Source organism: Ranitomeya imitator, chromosome 3 (genome assembly GCF_032444005.1).
Source record: "Ranitomeya imitator isolate aRanImi1 chromosome 3, aRanImi1.pri, whole genome shotgun sequence".
Taxonomy (NCBI): domain Eukaryota; kingdom Metazoa; phylum Chordata; class Amphibia; order Anura; family Dendrobatidae; genus Ranitomeya; species Ranitomeya imitator.
Genome location: NC_091284.1, coordinates 826468008 through 826491721, shown reverse-complemented (window position 1 = coordinate 826491721; position 23714 = coordinate 826468008). Strand labels below are relative to the sequence as shown.

The 23714-nt window shown below is 43.5% G+C and overlaps 1 long non-coding RNA gene across 1 annotated transcript; it reads left to right on the top strand.

Annotated features, from left to right (window-relative positions):
• Nucleotide 1: 1 nt before the first annotated feature.
• LOC138671336 (uncharacterized) lies at nt 2–10464 on the top strand. Its single transcript, XR_011319452.1, has 2 exons — nt 2–85; nt 1106–10464. It is a non-coding gene; the product is annotated as an uncharacterized lncRNA (long non-coding RNA).
• Nucleotides 10465–23714: the final 13250 nt, after the last annotated feature.

The window sequence follows — 23714 nt, the reverse complement described above, 5'->3', positions numbered from 1 at the left end:
AATAACAGTGTTTTAGTTCAAGAGTAGAACAGGATTGAAGAGAGGACACAGTGACAGACACACGTTAATGGCGAGACGGGTCCAGGTGAGCACACAGGTTGTTACGTCCTTTATTCACTGCCTGTAGGGACCACAAGCCCCAGCCTGCCTGATAGTGTGTGTGTTATATATTGTAATAGTTGATACTTTTCTGTTATATTATAATTTGTGATTATTTCCAAGATTTGTCCTCGATGTCAGTGAACGGAACCCCCCTAGAGATCTAAGGTGGAGTCCATAGTTGCAGTCTCAGCCCCCTCCAGCAAAGGTTCCCTATAAAATGGCAGATAGACTGCAGAACAGATGGAAAAATATTGAGAATTGAGAGTCCTCAGTGGTTGATACCAAAATATATATCTTTCCTGCAGAACAGATGGCGATTTATAGATATAAACCGCAATAACGCGGAATTACAGCGCAAACGATCCAACTATCAAAAGGACCGAGTCTAAAAAAAAAATAATTGAAAAGTTTTTAAAGATATTAAACAAACCACAAAACTTTGTATCACGAACGATCCAAAATTAATAAAAATTAAAAAAAAGTATGTTCGGCATCTCCGCGCCCGATCTATCAAAATGTTTCATTATTTTACCCATAATGGAAAAGGCATAAAAAAAATGAAAAAACACAAAATTCGTATATTTAAAATTTCATAATAAAAAGTGATTAAAAAAAAAAGTCTCCTGGCATCCAAAACGGTATCAATAAAGCTACAGCTTTGTGCAAAAAAAAAAAGAAAAAGTTATGGCACTTGGGGTAGAAAAAGTCAAAAGCGCAAAAATCAAAACTGTGTTCTTAAAGGGTTAATAGGGTTCTCTGGTGCCACTCGCTTCCCTATCCTCATCGCCGGACATATTTAAAGGAGTTGTCCTAAGTCAGTTCATTGTGCAGTCAGCGATAGACATTGTTCCCCAGAGGTTATAGAAGGCAAAATGGTGTCAAATGTGTCATAAAACCCAGTTACAAAAATTATTTTTAGCCCACAATACCTGCATTTAGTTCATACAAAATGTTCCCGAACGTGGACAACCCCTTTAATTAGCCAATTTCTGTTGTTTTGCAGTAATCATGGCTGTCCCAACGTCTCAACCTCACGACCGCAGTCGCAAGCAGCAGGACGAGGAGGACCCGGTGGATCAGATGATCGCAAGGACCGGTTGTACGGCGTTTCACTACGCGGTACAGGAGTGTATGGCGGAGCACCAGGACTGGAGGCGCTGCCAGGACCAAGTGCAGGACTTCAGGAACTGTATGCAGGACTATCAGACGAGGAGGATGGAGGGGCTGAGGAAGAAGAGGGGTCACACGCCGGAGGCTGCTTCCTAGGGTCTCTACCCCTGCACTGTGTGGCGGTTCGTAGTCACATGACCAGGACCCGTATATAAGACACTTCTTTTTATTTTTAATTAAACCTCCTGCTCTTTATCTCTGAGATGTGATTAAAATGCGTTTCCTAATTTGCACCAGTAAAAAGAGTTTATATGCCACATAGAAAAGCGATGGAGGAAATAATGAGTGCAGTCCTCAGGTGCAAATTACCGTATTTTTCGGACTATAAGACGCAGCGGACCATAAGACGCGCCCCAAATTTTCAGAAGGGAAATAGGGAAAAAAAATTAATGTGTCAAATGGGGGTCCGTCTTATAGTCCGAATTCAGCTTACTGGGGGGATTGGCAGCGCTGGTGGAGCGTGGGCACAGGAGGTGTTCGGTGATGACTTCCATCCCAGGCTGGTGCGGCAGGTTAGGTGGTGGTGCTCTGTGGAGCGGGGGTCTCCGCCGGCATTATGTGAAAGCCTAGAGGCCCCCGTACATCCATTGCTGCTATGTAGTGGCCTCCAGGATAATGGCCGCCAGGGGCGACGCATGCTCAGATTGAGATCTCGTTGCCAAGATTACAATTTGAGCATGCACCGCCCCCAGCGGCCATTTTCCTGGAGGCCACCGCATCGCAGCAATGGATGTGCGGGGGCCTCCGCAAAATGCCGGCGGAGACCCCCGCACCACAGAGCTCCGCCACATCAGCCTGGGAAGAGAGTGTGATCATCGCCCTGCAGCGTCGAACCGGGACAGCCGCAGAATCACCCGACTCCTGCTGCCGCCACAGTGTTTGTAAGTATATTCCGACTATAAGACGCACCTCCATTTTCTCCCAACTTTTTTTGTCCAAAAAATATGGTACCTGCAGATATTTAAGACCCGAAGGACCAGACTGCATGGGAAAGAGATGTCTGCTGCAGACTTCATACATGGGAACGGGGAGAGTCCAGAGGGTTTCTGTTGTGAATTCTGTTCTTGGGCTCCCTCCGGTGGTTGTAAATGGCACTTTTGTGAATTCTGCCCTTGGGCTCCCTCTGGCGGTTTTGAGTGGAACTGCTGCTCCTTGGGTTTAGCTTTAGCAGCTGCTTTCACTAATCGTCTCTCCTGGCTCTGCTATTTTACCTGTTATGATAAGGTAATTCAGTACCACAATGGACATAGAGGTCAGCGCACATACAGTGACCTGACAATGTGAAGGAACAAATTATGAAAGATTCTCCATTTTGTGCTTTGACTCCATTTTGTTTTTGGTTAAAGATAAATTCTGTTATTTACTTAGGTAGAAGGTTACAGCTGCTATGAAATAACTGTCCTGTTTCTCACGAAGATAATATTTTGTTATTCAGCTAGTCTATGGTTCATAATTGGTATAAAGACCTTGAGTATTCTAACTCGAGTGAGCCAGATAAGAGACTCGTGGGGGTATCGCTATACAAAACTGAGGCATCTGTTAATATGTTTTTCTATGCCAAAAAGACGTGACTATATCTGTAGTTCCCATTTTTCCTGTATCCTCATGGGTTAAGTTTTTCCTGTATTCTTATAGGTTATGAACTGTGAACGTGTTCTTATGCTGATTGGTTGAAGTATAATTTCTATGTCTATGAAAAGTCAGACAATAAAACGGGGGCCCAGAGATCTGCTTGATCCCCCACACAGAGGCACGAGTCTCCGTCTGGTCATTTTCAGTTGCCGGCAACGCCCTGTAGATTAATCTGGAAATCACTGAGTCAACCGTGAAGGATCACTTTAGATCCTCCCTCAACAGCTTGGCGCCCGAAACGTGGGGCCCCAACCAGGAACGCCTCTGCCCCCCGGAGGACAACAAGACAAAGGACCCTCGGAGCGGACACAGGCACTGGAAAATTGGGACTGATCATCCCCCACAACAACCACGGTACGTTGGCAGTTATACTGTCCAGACTGACCGTTTGGTGTGGTTTTCCTGTGTTTGTTGCTGCAAAGAGGATCTGAGGTTTGTCCCCGATGGTGGGTGATTTTGGGGTGGAATCATATAGAGGTGTAGTTCCGTTGGGAGCCCAGTGCTCGAACTGTACCTCATAAGGGACGGACACCCCGGATTGACCAGTGATGTAATTCTCTTTATAGTCAAAATATCCTGAATTCCTGATCATTGTTAGAATCAGGCGGTGAGGTGATCGAAGATTGGGTAGGATACGTAACTCAGGAATATATAGAAGTATACAGTATATATATATCCAGAGGTATTCGGAGGGAAGTCTAAGACGCCCTCCTCCTTTCACTGAGTACCGCGTTTTTGGGTTGTCCCAGTGGGGGACAGGTAAACCTAGTGGAATAGACTATATACGGCCGCTCTGGTACTATGCACGACAAAGTAAGGATATTTAGCTCTAAAGGAGAATCATGTTTCCATGGAAGTAAGAGAAGACTTTGAATTTGTGTGATGAATCTGATATTGTTAGCCCAAAGATGAGGAAAATATTCTTAATCATTGGTTTTTCTAAGGTGGTCTGGTTTTTCATATGAATTGTGTAATGAAGGTTTTGTAGAAATTAATTAAGTCTGAGAATTGCTGTATTCCGTCTCTGTGTGAAATTTGGGATGGGAGGGGTCAAACATCTGCGCTATTGCTTTCTTTTGTGTTGAGGAATGCTGTGATGTTCTTATCAGTTCTGTGTTTCTGGTATGGAGGGGGCGAGTCGCTGCGTCCTCTCGGAATTTTCTATTCTTGTGTTGTGTAGTATGTGCAATAGTACAATGTTGTATTGAATTAGAAAGAAATATCGTAAGTTCAAGTTGGAATTTGAAAGTGAAAGAATTGTGCCTATTTTAGAAGAAAACATGTAAGAGATTGTTTGGTTATCAGTGTAAGTGATTGAAAGATTGGTAAAAGATTCACCTGCTTCAAGTTGAGTGGTTGATATATAGCAGATTAAGGATTAACAGAGAAGTGAATTCGGATTTGTTTTTGTTACATTGAAAAAAAGGAAAGTTGTCTATTACTATGACAAAACAAAAACTGGATGTTTGTGGTGCAGGAAGGAACTGAGAAAGTGACTGAGATTAATGTGTTGGGAAAGCAAACAATAAGAAATTTGGTACAGGGGGGCTCCCTGTTAGGTAATATGGTCCCTCCCCAGGAAATTAAGTCTCTTCTCCCGACTGTAAGCTCTGTGCCCCTTAACCCCAAGGCACCAATATATCCTAGACTGCCGAGAAGTTCTATGGGCGTCTTATGGTAGTGTATAAAGATCTGGGGTTTTCACTGTATAATAAAGCCCATTCACACGTTTTTGTGGTAGCTTTGATGTCCGAGTTTTAAATCTGAATTGAAAGAGGCAATAATGTCAGTCAGAGGCAATAATGTCAGTCAGACCTGATATCGAGAATTCCACTCCTGACGATGCACTAAAAGTAATTAAAAGTTTTCAGAAGAACTTAACCCGCTCTGTATCAGCAGTAAAATTAGAGGTTAAATCAAGCAGCTGCGCTCTCTAGCCCCCAGCTCAGTACAAGGACGCAGCTGGTTCCTTATCAGTGGCCCAAGCAAAAGGCTGCAGCTCCAGCCCCCTCCCTTACACAAATCCAGTCTCATACTTCAATATCCATTTTAACCCTGTGTCTGGAAATCTCCCTTGCTATGTTAATTCTCAGATCAAGAGCTTGTTTTAATTAGAGTACATGGTAAACCCAATAAATAGACTCTTACAAAACCCATCCCTGTGGGACCTTTCCCTGAAGTCACTGCTCAGTTCGTAATCTCTCTCTCATGTCCGGTAAAATTACTGAGGGCAGATTTATTATCACAGCTCCGCTCCAGAGTATAATTCCAAGATGATGGTCAAATGGTATTTATGTTATATAACCCCTATGCAGATGAACATAATGAGATGTATATCTTACATGCCCTTCCCACGGTTATGATGACCCTGATAGGCCCAGATTCACCCCAATAATACCTGTAAAACCAGTAAAAGTGTTTCTCAAACCTGGTGCCCCTTTTCCCAAAGTCCATCAATACCCTTTGAAACATGATCAGGAGCGGGGCCTCAAGGGGCAAATACAAACGTTATTCGATAATGTTGCCCTGGTACCCTGTGTTTCTCCATGTAACACGCCCTTGTTTCCCGTTAAGGAAAAGACCCCACCCGGCCAACCCCCTGTGTACCGGCTGGTACAAGACCTACGGGCAGTTAATGCAGCTACTGTTCTAGAAACTCTGGTGGTGCCTAATCCACATACTCTTGTCCCAGATATCTCAGGATGCTGCTTGGTTCACAGTCATCGACCTCGCCAATGCCTTCTTCAGCATTCCATTACACCCAGATTGCCAGTTTCTGTTTGCATTCACTTATCAGGGATGACAATTGACGTGGACAGTTATGCCACAAGGGGCCCAAAACAGTCCCAATCAGTTTGAAAAAAAATATGGGCGAGTGTCTCTTACCCTGGCAGTTAGAATATCCCTATGTCACGTTGCTTCAGTATGTGGGTAATCTTTTCTTGTGTGCACGAACAGAGCAGGAAGCCATTGTTGCCACTGTTAGTCTTCTCAAGTATCTGGCAGATCTGAACGGTCGGGTTTCGACCTCGAAACTTCGGTTCTGCCTTGGTCAAGTGATATTTTTGGGTCACTGTCTCCTTCAGGGTGCCAGACACCTCACAGAAGAAAGGAAAATAGCCGTCAGCTACAAAGGATGAGACTGAGCTCCAGCGTTTTCTTGGACTATGTACTTATTGTTGTCAGTGAATACCGGACGCATCCCGCATAATGCTACCTCTCTACAATGCCCTGAAAGACGGTTCCAGATATGGTGATGATTTTGGCAGATTCCACACCGGATAAGCTGTTACTATGGAAGACACTGTAGTGCACGGAGCTGCACTCCCTCCCTCCCTCCCTGTCAGGACAAGAAGCAGAACTTCAGGATCTGTCTACTGCATGTACTTTGGCCAAAGACAGGCGGGCTAATATATACGGACTCACAGTATGCATTTGGTATTGCTCATGATTTTGGAGCCCTATGGACCAATCGAGGGTTTGTTACTACCGCCGGGACTCAGTGAAGAATGTTGAAGCTGTTAAAGCCCTCATGGACTCAATCAAATTACCTACCCAGGTGGCCATTATCAAAGTTAAGGAGCATGGTACTATGGAACAGGCCACAGACTGTTGGTAACACCTTTGCGGATATGCAAGCAAAAGCTGCTGCTTTCCTACCCGTTGAACCGCCCATACCAACTATGGTGACCACACGCTCTCAGCGTAAACAGTTACAAGAAACACTGACTCTACAGGAACCTGATGATCTATGCCAAACTGAGGTTTTCTGCCGGACCCCGCGAGACCGCTTAATGACGATGCAGAGAATGTCTCCAAAGGAAGAAGTGAAGCAGTGGAAGGCTGATGGAGCACGTATGGACAATGGTCTCTGGAAAAAGGACCAACTTGTGTGTTTCCCTAAGCGGATGTACCCTGCTATTGCCATGTGGGCACATGGGCCCACACATTGGAGGAAAGAACAGGCCCTTGACCTGGTACAAAAATTCTACTGGGCTCCAGGTATTTCTACAGTCCTGACAGCAATCAACCGTGCATGTAATATCTGTCAGACCTGCAGTCCCGGTCAACTTCAACGTGTACCCCCGAAGCATCTTGCTAAGCCCGACTATCCTTTCCAAAGGCTCCAGGTGGACCATATCACGTTGCCTAAGTCTGGAAGGTATGAATATTGTCTGGTGGTTGTCGACATGTTCTCCAGTTGGCCGGAAGCATTCCCCGTTACCAACATGACTGCAAAGATCACAGCAAAGAAACTGGTGATGGAAGTTATATGCAGATATGGTGTTCCAGAAGTTGTTGAAAGTGACCAAGGCCCGGACTTTTATTCTCATGTGTATTAGGAGGTTCTGACAATGCTTGGATCCACTGTAACCCTCCATACTCCGTACCATCCACAATCTAGTAGGAAAGTTAAGAGGCTGAACGGCACACTGAAGGGACAATTGACCAAAATGATGCAGGAGACTACGGCTCCATGGCCAGGGCTCTTACACATTCGTACTACCCCTATTGCAAAACATGGCCTGTCCCCATATGAGATATTGTTTGGTGCTAGGTTCTCAGTTGTAAATTTTCAGTCTCAGTAGTTATCAGAAGAAACTGACCGTGCTGTTCAATATGTTATTCAGCTTAGTAAAAATGTTGCTAACACCTATGTTTTAGTTTCTTCTTTCCTTCCAGATTCAGCAGAAACCGACACTTGTCACAATTTGAAGCCTGGTGGTTTTATGGTCGTGAAAAGCTATGTCAGAAAACACGGACTAGAACCCTTGTATGATGGTCCCTACCAAGTCCTCATTATTCCTATGTCAGTAAAGCTGTAAGGAAGGCCGACGTGGATCCACGTATCGCACTGCAAGCTGGTCAAACAGACTAGTAGCAAATAAGGGGACATGATGTTTTGGTTTTTCGTATTTCCATATAATAATATTGGTAACCGCATGGGACAGCCTAAATTCTCCAACATCCTTGAATAATAAGTTTGTACAATATCATGAAAAATTAATAGTACAGATGGGTATAGCCAATAAAATTGTCAGTTCTATTTTCATTTATCCTATGATTACACAAATGTGGGATAAATTGGTTAGGGCCACAGATTATCCAGATGATCAAATTTGGGATATATTGGATATACTTAATACCACTGCCTGTGTTATGAATCTGTTGAAGGGTTTAAAGCCCACTGATTGCTCAGATTATGGGGGATAACCGTATTAGCTGATAATTATACCTGCTATAATTCCCAAGACACTACAGGTACACCAGTAGGGGTCTTCGAGACAGGTTTCTGCAAAGAGAACAGTTCCCTAGATACTGACTTGCTAGCTAATCATATACAGTATATGTACGACATTTATTGGTTATGTGGAGATGGTAAGCTCCGTCCTAGGTTGCCTAATACCTGGACAGGTCAATGCACCCTTGTTAAACTAGCTATGCAGTTCAAGATTTTACCTTGGGATCCAGAGACACCTGATGAATATACCAGAAAGAGGAGAAGTCTTGATCAGCTCCACATGAGTTATGAAGAAAATCCATTGATATAGGTCGATGGCATTGGAGTGCCAAGGGGGGTGCCTGACCAATTTAAAGCCCAGAACCAGATCTATGCTGGTTTTGCTTCTGTAATCCCACAGGTGCAGATTAATAAAAATGTTGATTGGATCAATTACATATATTACAGTGAACAAAGGTTTGTCAATTTTACCTGTGATGCTTTCCAAGGTATAGTTGAGGAGTTGAGCCCTAACACTAGAATGACCCTCCAAAACCGACTAGCCCTTGATATGATCTTAGCTGAGAAAGGAGGAGTCTGTGGGATGGTGGGAGAGGAATGTTGTACCTATATCCCTCAGAACTCTGGGGTAAATGGAAAGACCATGATAGCCCTTAAAAAGATAAATGGGTTAGCAGCAGAATTAAAAACTAATGCAGGAGTAGACATATCTTTCTTTTCCGGCTGGTTGGGTGGGCTTAAAGGACTCCTTCAACAAGCTTGTCTGGTACTGATTGCTCTCCTTGTAGTTGGATCGATAATCCTCTGTTGTGTTATTCCCCTGTATAAAAAGGTTATTACTGAGGCAACTCCGACTGGCACCTTCCTCAACCAAGAAGTAGACCCACCAGAGTACGATGGCACTGATCCAGGGGACATCCCCAAGTACGTCCCCCTCAAGAAGTTAGACAAAACCCCTTATTCTCAGATGTTGCTAAGAGAGTTAGTTTAGGGACAGCGGGAGAACTCCATGTGAAGCTAGTGAAGGGTTCAGCTGCCTGGAGGCCTCTCACAAGGGGAGAGCTTCTGAGGTGTCTGGATGAAGAAATCCACCTCCCCTTTCCCCATCACATGGACAGTCTCGAAGGAACTTTCTTTTTAGGGAAAAACTTAGTGTTTAGGGGGGATTGTCAAGTTGAAAATATATATCTTTATACTCGTTTGTACTTTTATATATTCTTATGCTGTGAAACAATAAGTTTTTCCCCTTATGCTTGCTAATGCAAATTTAACTGTATTTAAGATGGCTGCCAGTATTCACATAAGTTAGAAGATATTCAAAGACTCAGAGATTAATATGATAAAGACAATGACCGTAATAAGGACAGTTGGTGGGCAGACACCTTCTCCTTTCTTAATCCAGCCAATTGGTTGAGGGACTTGCGGCTGGATAGCTGGAATCTTACAAAGTTTGTTATATATCGCTGCCTTTATCCTTGTCATGTATGTAATACTAAAACTTGTTTTTTGGTGTATTTCTGTATGTATTAGGAAATTCTGCACTAAAACAACTAATGATGAAACCAAAAGCGTTGCCACGCCTGCTTTTCTCTACACCGATTTCACAAAGTTACCTGATGAAGATGTTGAAGCCAAGCGCTTGGCTATCTTCAAAAGATCCCCATCACTGTTATCAATAATTGTTATTCATAAATTCTAGTATACAGGGGGGACGGGTACGCCGCAACAGCCATGGCTGGTAACATGGCACCAGTCATGTGAAGACCAGTACCCCTCGAGCTTATAGCTTGGGATAGTACCTCTGATGCTGGACATTAATTAACAAAATTTATCTAGGGGGGAATGTGAAGGAACAAATTATGAAAGATTCTCCATTTTGTGCTTTGACTCCATTTTGTTTTTGGTTAAAGATAAATTCTGTTATTTACTTAGGTAGAAGGTTACAGCTGCTATGAAATAACTGTCCTGTTTCTCACGAAGATAACATTTTGTTATTCAGCTAGTCTATGGTTCATAATTGGTATAAAGACCTTGAGTGTTCTAATTCGAGCCGAGCCAGATAAGAGACTCGTGGGGGTATCGCTATACAAGACTGAGGCATCTGTTAATATGTTTTTCTATGCCAAAAAGACATGACCATATCTGTAGTTCCCATTTTTCCTGTATCCTCATGGGTTAAGTTTTTCCTGTATTCTTATAGGTTAAGAACTGTGAACGTGTTCTTATGCTGATTGGTTGAAGTATAATTTCTATGACTATGAAAAGTCAGACAATAAAACGGGGGCCCAGAGATCTGCTCGATCCCCCACACAGAGGCACGAGTCTCCGTCTGGTCATTTTCAGTTGCCGGCAACGCCCTGTAAATTAATCTGGAAATCACTGAGTCAACCGTGAAGGATCACTTTAGATCCTCCCTCAACAACAATAACCCAAAAACAAAGAACGAGCTCTGAGACGTGGGAACTCTGCTGACCGCAATCCCTAATCCTCTCCAACCACACTAGAGGCAGCCGTGGATTGCGCCTAACGCTACCTATGCAACTCGGTACAGCCTGAGAAACTAGCTAGCCTGAAGATAGAAAATAAGCCTACCTTGCCTCAGAGAAATACCCCAAAGGAAAAGGCAGCCCCCACATATAATGACTGTGAGTTAAGATGAAAAGACAAACGTAGAGATAAAATAGATTTAGCAAAGTGAGGCCCGACTTTCTGAACAGAGCGAGGATAGGAAAGGTAACTTTGCGGTCAACACAAAACCCTACAAAAACCACGCAAAGGGGGCAAAAAGACCCTCCGTACCGAACTAACGGCACGGAGGTACACCCTCTGCGTCCCAGAGCTTCCAGCAAGCAGGAAAAAACAAATAGACAAGCTGGACAGAAAAAAACAGCAAACAAAATAGCAAAGCAGAACTTAGCTATGCAGAGCAGCAGGCCACAGGAACGATCCAGGAGGAAACAGATCCAATACTAGAACATTGACTGGAGGCCAGGATCAAAGCACTAGGTGGAGTTAAATAGAGCAGCACCTAACGACTTCACCACATCACCTGAGTAAGGAAACTCAGAAGCCGCAGTACCACTTTCCTCTACCAACGGAAGCTCACAGAGAATCAGCCGAAGTACCACTTGTGACCACAGGAGGGAGCTCTGCCACAGAATTCACAACATTTACCTGGCTCTAGTCTTCTGACTATGCCACTTGTCAATGTTTTCTGGCTGGATTCACATCTCTGCTTGGATTCTCCTGGTTTCCTGACCAGTTCTGCTAAGATAAGTTCTGGCTTTGCTCATTTCAGTCCACATGTTGTGGACTTATTGTTCTGTGCATTCTATATTTGTCCAGCTTGTCATTATGGATTTTTTCTGTTAGCTGGAAGCTCTGGGAAGCAGATTTACCCTCCACACCTTTAGTCAGGTTTGGAGAATTTGTAAACTCTGTGTGGATTGTTTTGTAGTTTTTATACTGACCGCACAGTATCCTTTCCTGTCCTATCTATCAAGCTAGACTGGCCTCTTATGCTAAAATCTGATTTCATCTCTGCGTGTGTTATTTTCCCCTCCTCTCACCGTCAATATTTGTGGGGAGCTATCTTTCCTTTGGGGATTTTCTCTGAGGCAAGATAGGTTTCCTGTTTCCATCTTTAGGGGAAGTTAGATCTTAGGCTGTGCCGAGGGGTCTAGGGAGTCTCGGGTACCCCCCACGGCTATTTCTAGTTGCGCTGCTAGGTTCAGGGTTTGCGGTCAGTACAGATACCACCTCCTAAATATAGAAAACAATATAATGCCAAATAGGATCTCAACTATAATATCATAAACTATCCTAAAATTGTTAATCTTTATTAATACATGGAACCTACACGTTGGTTCACACCACAGAAGGGACAAAAAAATGACAAAAAAAAAAATGTGCTCAAAACCCAACACTAAGTATAAAAATGGGGTATGCTATGTATCCCTAGTGAGTACTACACTCACAGCCTGCCTAACTGTGGAGCCCACTGCAGGCTAGACAGAGATATTCCTACACTAAGGGAACACTAGATCCCCATAAATAAAAACAAATGACACCGCATCAGGACACACTATATCAATGAATCTTGCCTCCTGAGGAGCCCGCAGAGGGCGAAACGCGTAGAGGCGCTGTGGTCTGTGGCAAACTACGTACAGAGGGAGATAAGTGCTTATATCATAGTATCGGGATATGTGATTGCACATCTGCGCTTTTTTGGGTGACACTGTTCTACAGGTTCAGCCATAGTCAGTGGGATCTGCCACGACTGGCGGAATGTACCTATAAAAGACTGTGCCCCAATAAGTACTCCCTAACAATACGTTAATATCTGTTTGCCTTATGTGTTCTTCACATTTGTTTTTATTTATGGGGATCTAGTGTTCCCTTAGTGTAGGAATATCTCTGTCTAGCCTGCAGTGGGCCCTAGGCTGTGAGTAGTGGGTGTCCCGTGGCTATCGTAGGGTACATCAGGAATCCAGGGACAGCCGCCGCGGAGTGGGGGTGCCAGTACGTTCCCCTGTAGGGTGCCAACCTCCACAGTTAGGCAGGCTGTGAGTGTAGTACTCACCAGGGATACATAGCATACCCCATTTTTATACTTAGTGTTGGGTTTTGAGCACATTTTTTTGTTTTTTGTCATTTTTTGTCCCTTCTGTGGTGTGAACCAACGTGTAGGTTCCATGTATTAATAAAGATTAACAATTTTAGGATAGTTTATGATATTACAGATACCACCTCCTTCAGAGCTTGTCTCATGTTGTTCCTAAACCACCAGATCATAACAGGTTTCTACACCGAGTCACGGCCGAAAGTGTTGGCACCCTTGAAATTGTTCCAGAAAATAAAGTATTTCTCCCAGAAAATTATTTCACTACCACACGTTTTGTTATGCACATCTTTATTCCTTTTGTGTGTATTGGAACAACACAAAAAAATAAGAGGAAAAAAGGAAAATTAGACATAATGTCACAAAAAAACAAAATGGGGCCGAACAAAATTGTTACCACCTTTCCAAAATTGCGGATAACCAAATGTGTTTCCACTATGTGACGCTCGCTCACACTCACCTGTGGAGGAAGAAGTTGATCCCGTGTCTGATCCACACGGTTCAGAGAGACGGGGTCACAATCGTGAAGTCTTTATTTCCAGAAGAATTAAAAATCAGTGGAAAAAAAATACAAAATAAAGGAAACAAACATCCTCTGTGATGGATGACACAGGAAAATGAGGATACAGACGCGTTTCGTTCACAAGTGCAGTTCTTAGACTTGGTTTAAACACTATGCTGCAAAGAAGGAAGGAACCTTATAAAATGCTTCTCAAAAGTCTGAATGAAATGCAGGCGAGGAAGAAAAAAAGGTGTTTGGAAAAAAAATCACTACAATAAAGGAAAAACAAACAGATTAGAAGATAAAAAATAACAACAACAACAATAATATTGGACTCGTAAATCTGCATTAATAGTGTAACGTTCTCGCCCTCCTGAGATTCAGACCAGAAGCTCCTCTGATATTTAGAGAGAAAATATAATATAGTGTAGTTGTTTTTTTTTGTTTTTTTTCAGGATTTTTATTTAGTAGGGAATCTCTTTGAGTCTGCAATTAGTCTGCGTTGAACAATTTGAGATTCTTCCTGCTGCATATTCTGAGCTGAGTTGTATCCTTTTTGCCTGTCCCTTGTTTGTCACATCTCCTGTGTTTTTACCATCTGCACTGGCAAGGCTAGCGTCCTATGTGGCCAGTGCACTAGTCAGGGTTAATAGAGGTGACAGCCAGGGACTAGGCACGTGACTGTGGGTAGGAGAGGACCCACATAGGGCGTTAGGGGAGCTTAGGGACAGGCACAGGTTGCTGTCAGGAGGTGCACCATTCACCGCTCAAGACTGTTAGAGGCTTCTTCTCCCTTTATCATCCCATTGTACCTATATATTGTGCCGTCCGCCGGACGTATCCATGTGCGGACATAACTTTATTATTTAAATAGGCAAGAAAATATGGGATGTCAGAAACTTGCCCATGCCAACCTCCTACTCTCTGGACTCCCCTCTAGCACTCTGGCACCACTCCAATCCATCCTACACTCTGCTGCCCGACTAATCCACCTGTCTCCCCGCTATTCCCCAGCCTCTCCCCTGTGTCAAGCCCTTCACTGGCTTCCTATCGCCCAGAGACTCCAGTTCAAAACCCTCACACTGACATACAAAGCCATCCACAACCTGTCTCCTCCATACATCTGTGACATGGTCTCCCGGTACCTACCTACACGCAACCTTCGATCCTCCCAAGACCTCCTTCTCTACTCCCCTCTCATCTCTTCTTCCCATAACCGCATCCAAGACTTCTCCCGTGCTTCCCCCATACTCTGGAACTCTCTACCCCAACACATCAGACTCGCGCCTACCATAGAAACCTTCAAAAAGAACCTGAAGACTCATCTCTTCCGACAAGCCTACAGCCTGCAGTGATCCTCAACCTACTGAACAGCCGCACAGCCAGCTCTTCCCTCTCCTAGTGTATCCTCACCCACCCCCTGCAGACTGTGAGCCCTCGCGGGCAGGGTCCTCCCTCCTTATGTACTCGTGTGCCTTGTTATCTGCTCATGTTTAATGTATTTGTCTATATCTGCCCCGTATTCACATGTAAAGCGCCATGGAATAAATGGCGCTATAAAAATGCATAATAATAATAAAATGCCAGATATGCAATAAATCATTGATAATTCTAGCATAATGAATGGTAGAACATATAGAACCTTTTTTTATGAAACTTGAAATAATGTGTTAACAGAAAAAGATAAAACCAATTTGATGAAAGATTGCAAGTCCTGGGTGAAGGCGCCATGTTTGTTCAGATGGTGATTGATGGCTGAGATGGCGCCATGGCGCGGTATACTTGTGTATGACGAGACTACAGCAAAGGTTCACCAAGACTACGAGATTGACCGGGACACAGACTGTAACATTTCAAAAACCTGACCTGCACATCCAAACATAGACTGAGTGTGAACAGGTGCTGAACCCAGAGTCGCCAACTCGTATATAGTTAAGTAAAAAGGGCAGCACACTGCAGCGCCAAAACATGCAAACTTGAAAACACGAAATTTGAACTGCATTACTGCACTAGAAATATGAAAAATGAGAGCTTTTAGCGCATAAAAATGGCCAATTTTATGTGTACCTGGTAGCCTCTTTACGGCATCTCTCTTATACGAGGTCCTACGCTTGACCTACCTCGCTGAGAATAAACGTCTCCATCTGAATGGGTACATGTGAAACCTCTTCTTGGACTCAAATTCTCTCTCTCTGTGGAGGGGTATTGGACCTACTATAATTAAAACACCTGTGGCTAGGAGGCGGGGAGTGCACGATCAGAAGGCTAAAGAATACATTTCAAAAATTATTCTCAGCGAGGTAGGTCAAGCGTAGGACCTGGTATAAGAGAGATGCCGTAAAGTGGCTACGAGGTACACATAAAATTGGCCATTTTTATGCGCTAAAAGCTCTCATTTTTCATATTTCTAGTGCAGTAATGCAGTTTAAATTTCGTGTTTTCAAGTTTGCATGTTTTAGCGCTGCAGTGTGCTGCCCTTTTTACTTAACTACCGTATATACTCGAGTATAAGCCGACCCGAGTATAAGCCGACCCCCCAAATTTTGCCACAAAAAACTGGGAAAACTTATTGACTCGAGTATAAGCCTAGGGTGGAAATGCAGCATTTACCGGTGAATTTCAAAAATAAAAATAGATAATTATTTCCCCATAGCTGTGCCATATAGTGCTCTACACCGTTCATATTTCCCCATAGCTGTGCCCCATATAGTGCTCTGCACCGTTCACTGTGCCCCATAGCTGTGCCCCATATACAGTGCTCTGCACTGTTCATTGTGCCCCCTAGCTGTGCCATATACGGTGCTCTGCACCGTTCACTGTGCCCCATAGGTGTGCCATATACGATGCCCTGCACCGTTCACTGTGCCCCATAGGTGTGCCATATACGGTGCTCTGCACTGTTCACTGTGCCCCATAGGTGTGCCATATACGGTGCTCTGCACCGTTCATTGTGCCCCATAGATGTGCCATATACGGTGCTCTGCACCGTTCACTGTGCCCCATAGCTGTGCCATATACAGTGCTCTGCACCGTTCACTGTGCCCCATAGATGTGCCATATACGGTGCTCTGCACCGTTCACTGTGCCCCATAGATGTGCCATATACGGTGCTCTGCACCGTTCACTGTGCCCCATAGATGTGCTCCATATACGGTGCTCTGCACCGTTCACTGTGCCCCATAGATGTGCTCCATATACGGTGCTCTGCACCGTTCACTGTGCCCCATAGATGTGCTCCATATACGGTGCCCTGCACCGTTCACTGTGCCCCATAGATGTGCTCCATATACGGTGCTCTGCACCGTTCATTGTGCCCCATAGATGTGCTCCATATACGGTGCTCTGCACCGTTCATTGTGCCCCATAGATGTGCTCCATATACGGTGCTCTGCACCGTTCATTGTGCCCCATAGATGCTCCACATTAATCTGTTCTGCCGCTGCTACTGCTGCAATAAAAAAAAAAAAACACATACTCACCTCCCTTGATTGCAGCTCCCGGCGTCTTGTTCCGGCGCCTCCATCTTCCCGGCGTCTCTGCTCTGACTGATCAGGCAGAGGGCGCCGCGCACACTGTATGCGTCATCGCGCCCCTTGACCTGAACAGTCAGAGTGCAGACGCCGGGAAGATGGAGCGACGCCCGGCGGCTGGAACGTGGACAGGTGAATATAACATACTCACCTAGTCTTTGCGATCCTCGCGCTGTCCCTCTGCCTGGTCTTCGGTGCCGCAGCTTCTTTCTCTATCAGCGGTCACCGGCACCGCTGATTAGAGAAATGAATAAGCGGCTCCGCCCCTATGGGAGGTGGAGCCGCTTATTCATTTCTGTAATGAGCGGTCCCACGTGACCGCTGAAGAGAGGAAGAAGCTGCAGCGCCGAAGCCCGTGGGACGGCAGGGACAGCGCGAGGATCGCTGGGACTAGGTAAGTATGCCTCAGCGCCCTCACCCCCTCACCCGCCGACCCCACCGCTACCGTGACTCGAGTATAAGCCGAGGGGGGCACCTTCAGCCCAAAAATTTGGGCTGAAAATCTCGGCTTATACTCGAGTATATACGGTATATACGAGTTGGCGACTCTAGGTTCAGCACCTGTTCACACTCAGTCTATGTTTGGATGTGCAGGTCAGGTTTTTGAAATGTATTCTTTAGCCTTCTGATCGTGCACTCCGCCTCCTAGCCACAGGTGTTTTAATTATAGTAGGTCTAATACCCCTCCACAGAGAGAGAGAATTTGAGTCTAAGAAGAGGTTTTTACATGTACCCATTCAGATGGAGACGTTTATTCTCAGCGAGGTAGGTCAAGCGTAGGACCTCGTATAAGAGAGATGCCGTAAAGTGGCTACGAGGTACACATAAATATGGCCATTTTTATGCGCTAAAAGCTCTCATTTTTCATATTTCTAGTGCAGTAATGCAGTTCAAATTTCGTGTTTTCAAGTTTGCATGTTTTGGCGCTGCAGTGTGCTGCCCTTTTTACTTAACAGACTGTAACATGTCCTGAACATCACAGGAATCCTGTAGGGATCCGTCGCACAAGATGTAGAAGGCCAACCATTGCCCTTTGCTGAGTGAGCCAACGCCCAAGACGATGGGACGGAGACCAGGTTTGTGGACTTTGGGCAAAGCATGAAAAATGGGAATAACGGGGGCGTCAACAATTACTCTTTTAGAAAAACTTCCAAATGACAAGCCCATTGTAATATGTGGTAGGATCATTCTTAAGAGACATGTAGACATTAATGACGTACAGTATTTTCACTGTTTACTTCCACCTCAGGGCCTCCTTTGTCAGACATTTTGATTGCTACGTCTGAACGGGTGCATAAATTGTCAAAGGCTTTCAACTCTGACACAGATAAGTTTCATTTTTTCTGAACCGATTTGGAGTCCCAAGCGGGGGCTTTCAAGTTCCTCTCAATGTTTTCTTGGAATCGATCCATCACAGGAGTGCGCATCTGCACAAGAAAGAAGGATTCCTGGTGGGAGAGGTAACACGCCTGTGGCAAGTAACAGGAGAGGGCAACATGAAAGTCACCCCTGAAACCAGATAGAGACAAGCGGTGGACACCGCGTCTGGGCATACATATACGCTCTCTCAAAAATGGGAATCCACATCCGTTAATTGATGCGGCTTGCACTAACTATCCTATAGATTCGTGGCCAATTGTTGAGTACCAGGTTTCTTCTATTTTAGCTTTGCCATTTTTCTGAAAACTTCCAGGATCTCATTCATTCCGAAAATGCTGCCCGCAGCTCGGACAGCGCTGACACAAAATTTTAATCACGAAGGGGACGGAACAAAGCTAAAAGACCCCACCCTGATAGACAAACATATGAATACAACGAAACTCCAAAGATTAAAAGAAATCTACAAAACTGATTATTTACATCTGAGGTATCATTTTAATGGGTAGGACAGTGACTAGTGTTGAGCGATACCGTCCGATACTTGAAAGTATCGGTATCGGATAGTATCGGCCGATACCCGAAAAATATCGGATATCGCCGATACCGATATCCGATACCAATACAAGTCAATGGGACATCAAGTATCGGAAGGTATTCTCATGGTTCCCAGGGTCTGAAGGAGAGGAAACTCTCCTTCAGGCCCTGGGATCCATATTAATGTGTAAAATAAAGAATTAAAATAAAAAATATTGATATATTCACCTGTCCGGCGGCCCCTGAACATCACGTTGCTAACCGGGCGGCTTCTTTGTTTAAAATGCGCGCGTTTAGGACCTGCGAATGACGTCCCGGCTTCTGATTGGTCGCGTGGCGGTCACATGAGCGGCACACGACCAATCAGAAGCCGCGACGTCATTCTCATTCACTAAACTCCTAATTCTAGGAATTGAGGACCTGCGAATGACGTCACGGCTTCTGATTGGTCGCGTGGCGGTCACATGGGCGGCACGCGACCAATCAGAAGCCGGGACATCATTCGCAGGTCCTAAACGCGCGCATTTTAAACAAAGAAGCCGCCCGGTTAGCAGCGTGATGTCCAGGGGCCGCCGGACAGGTGAATATATCAATATTTTTTATTTTAATTCTTTATTTTACACATCCCTATGGATCCGATACCCGATACCACAAAAGTATCGGATCTCGGTATCGGAATTCCGATACCGCAAGTATCGGCCGATACCCGATACTTGCGGTATCGGAATGCTCAACACTAACCGTGACAAAACGGCCCCTTCTGTACTTAATAAAATGCTGCCGACAAAATCCCTTTAATGCAGGACTCCATGGAAAACAGAATTTCAGCTCTTCGGTGGGTGTAGCACAGAACCTAAGTGTGAGATTCCATCATTAGACCCCACAAAGAGCCCGATACTAATATATGGATGATGGGATGTTATCGCATTATATCCATTAACACCGCATAGCCTGGCTACTGAAATATTGTCAAATCATAGTTGTTATGAGACCTTGATTGTTTCAGCCTGAACAAGATATGACACTCAGGGTGTATTGTTCTACAAGACCTTGACGTACAGGCTGTTCCTTCATTCTTATAGGTTAAGAACTGTGAGCGTGTTCTCATGTTAATTGGTTGAACTATAACTTCTAAGGGTATGTGTCCACGTTCAGGATTGCATCAGGATTTGGTCAGGATTTTCCATCAGTTTTTGTAAGCCAAATCCAGGAGTGGGTGATAAATACAGAAGTGGTGCATATGTTTCTATCATACTTTTCCGCTAATTGTTCCACTCCTGGTTTTGGCTACAAATACTGATGGAAAATCCTGACCAAATCCTGATGCAATCCTGAACGTGGACACATACCCTAAGATTATGAAAAGTGCGACACAATAAACGGGGGGGGGGTCTCCGTCTGGTCATTTTCAGTTGCCAGCAACGCTCTGTAGATCAATTTGAAAAATCACTGAGTCAACCGTGAAGGATCACTTTAGATCCTCCCTCAACATTATATTAATACATTTTTCTTTTAACAGTCAATTCTTTCTACAGAAGCAAGGTGCCCGGATGGGAGCGGGATTTTCTCCATCCATTGCAAATATATGCATGAATATAAATACTATAATACTGCTCCTATGTACAAGAATATAAACACTATAATACTGCCCCTATGTACAATAATATAACTACTATAATACTTCTCCTATGCACAAGAATATAACTACAATACTGCTCCTATGTACAAGAATATAACTACTATAATACTGCCCCTATGTACAAGAATATAACTACTATAATACTGCTCCTATGTACAAGAATATAACTACAATACTGCTCCTATGTACAAGAATATAACTACTATAATACTGCTCCTATGTACAAGAATATAACTACTATAATACTGCCCCTATGTACAAGAATATAACTACTATAATACTGCTCCTATGTACAAGAATATAACTACTATAATACTGCCCCTATGTACAAGAATATAACTGCTATAATACTGCTCCTATGTACAAGAATATAACTACTATAATCCTGCCCCTAAGTACAAGAATATAACTACTATAATACTGCCCCTATGTACAAGAATATAACTACTATAATCCTGACCCTATGTACAAGAATATAACTACTATAATACTGCCCCTATGTACAAGAATATAACTACTATAATACTGCCCCTATGTACAAGAATATAACTACTATAATACTGCTCCTATGTACAAGAATATAACTACTATAATACTGCCCCTATGTACAAGAATATAACTACTATAATACTGCTCCTATGTACAAGAATATAACTACTATAATACTGCTCCTATGTACAAGAATATAACTACTATAATACTGCTCCTATGTACAAGAATATAACTACTATAATACTGCCCCTATGTATAAGAATATAACTGCTATAATACTGCTCCTATGTACAAGAATATAACTACTATAATCCTGCCCCTATGTACAAGAATATAACTACTATAATACTGCTCCTATGTACAAGAATATAACTACTATAATACTGCTCCTATGTACAAGAATATAACTACTATAATACTGCTCCTATGTACAAGAATATAACTACTATAATACTGCCCCTATGTACAAGAATATAACTACTATAATACTGCCCTCTATGTACAAGAATATAACTACTATAATACTGCCCCTATGTACAAGAATATAACTGCTATAATACTGCTCCTATGTACAAGAATATAACTACTATAATACTGCTCCTATGTACAAGAATATAACTACTATAATACTGCTCCTATGTACAAGAATGTAACTACTATAATACTGCTGCTATGTACAAGAATATAACTACTATAATACTGCCCCTATGTACAAGACTATAACTACTATAATACTGCTCCTATGTACAAGAATATAACTATAATACTGTCCCTATGTACAAGAATATAACTACTATAATACTGCCCCTATGTACAAGAATATAACTACTATAATACTGCCCCTATGTACAAGAATATAACTGCTATAATACTGCTCCTATGTACAAGAATATAACTACAATACTGCTCCTATGTACAAGAATATAACTACTATAATACTGCTCCTATGTACAAGAATGTAACTACTATAATACTGCTGCTATGTACAAGAATATAACTACTATAATACTGCCCCTATGTACAAGAATATAACTGCTATAATACTGCTCCTATGTACAAGAATATAACTACAATACTGCTCCTATGTACAAGAATATAACTACTATACCGGTTTTTACGTACCGGTAATAGGATTTTACAGAGTCCACGACAGCACCCACAACGAGAGAGGGGATCCGCCCACCTTCCGGACAGGAACCTACAGGTTAAAAAGGGGCGGTCCCCCTCGCCCTCCAGTTTGTGTTCCAGAGTACAAGGGATACCGCCAATGAATCAGTACATGACAATATTATCTTAAACACTATTAAATACCACCACCTTTATAGAGTGATCTCTAAGGCACACCTTCCAACAGAGTGCAGGAATAAGTAACTAAATACGGGGGGGAATGTATGGGTGCTGTCGTGGACTCTGTAAAATCCTATTACCGGTACGTAAAAACCGGTTTTCCTATCGCCACGACAGCACCCACAACGAGAGACTTTCAAAGACTATTTAACTGGGAGGGACCACAGCACTAAGTACTGAACGGCCAAACTGTAAGCTGGAATTAGCGGATAGATCAAGGCGATAGTGCTTATAAAAAGGTGGAAGGTGATGACCAAGTTGCCGCCTTACATATCATTTCAATGGGGACATCTGCCTTCTCCGCCCAGGATGATGCCATAGCCCGAGTGGAGTGCGCCCTGATGCCTTCTGGTGGTGTTACTCCCCTGGCAGAATAGGTAAGACATATCGCTTCTCTAATCCATCTAGCGATAGAGTTCTTCGTGACACCAGAACCCTTTTTCTGATTCTGGAAAGAAATAAACAGAGCCCTACTCTGTCTCCAGCTTTGTGTCCTATCCAGGTATTCTAATATCGCCCTCTTTACATCTAGGGTATAATATTTTTTCTCCTCTTCTGAACCTGGATTTTCATAGAAAGATGGTAAATAAATCTCCTGACTTCTATGAAATTTAGTTGCTACTTTTGGTAAATATGCAGGATCGGGTTTTAGGACAATCTTATCCTGGAGAATTATTAGATAGGGAGGATCTACTGATAACGCATGTATATCACTGACCCTCCTGGCAGACGTTAATGCTAAAAGTAGAGCTGTCTTTAAAGTTAAATTTTTTATTGAAATAGAGTCTAATGGCTCGAACGGAGGTTCAGTCAACGCCTCAAGCACCAAATTTAGATCCCAAGGGGGTATTCTTACAATATGGATTGGGTTAGACCGCTGACATGCCTTAATAAATCTAGCAACCCATCTATTACCAGCTATATCACTGTTATATAGAGCTCCCGAGGCTGAAACATGAACTCTCAGAGTGTTGACTGCTAAACCCAATTCCCAGCCCTTCTGAAGGAATTCTAGAATAGCTGAAATCGGAGCCTTATCTCCTAATGGTTGCTGATAAAACATAAGGAATTTTTTCCAAATTTTTGTATAGATCTTTGTAGTAACCTCCTTCCTGCTTTTCAATAAGGTAGTAATTAAAGCATTGGAGAACCCTCTCTCCTTCAGAAGCTCCCTCTCAAGTTCCAAGCCGTTAAGTGAAGAGTCTCCAAATTTGGATGACGAAATGGACCTTGAGAAAGGAGTTCCGGAACCACTGGCAACACCCAGGGATCGGTCACTGACATTGTCCTGAGGAGAGAGAACCAAGGCCTCCTGGGCCAGAAGGGGGCAATTAGGATCACTCTGGCTCCTTCCTCCCGGATCTTCCTGAGAACTATCGGAATCAGACACATAGGAGGAAAGGCATATGCTAGCTGGAAGTCCCAACGGACACGAAGGGAATCCACTATAAATGGTTGGTCTGCTATGTGTAAAGATGCGAACCTTCTGACCTTCCTGTTCTTCCTCGTAGCAAATAGATCTA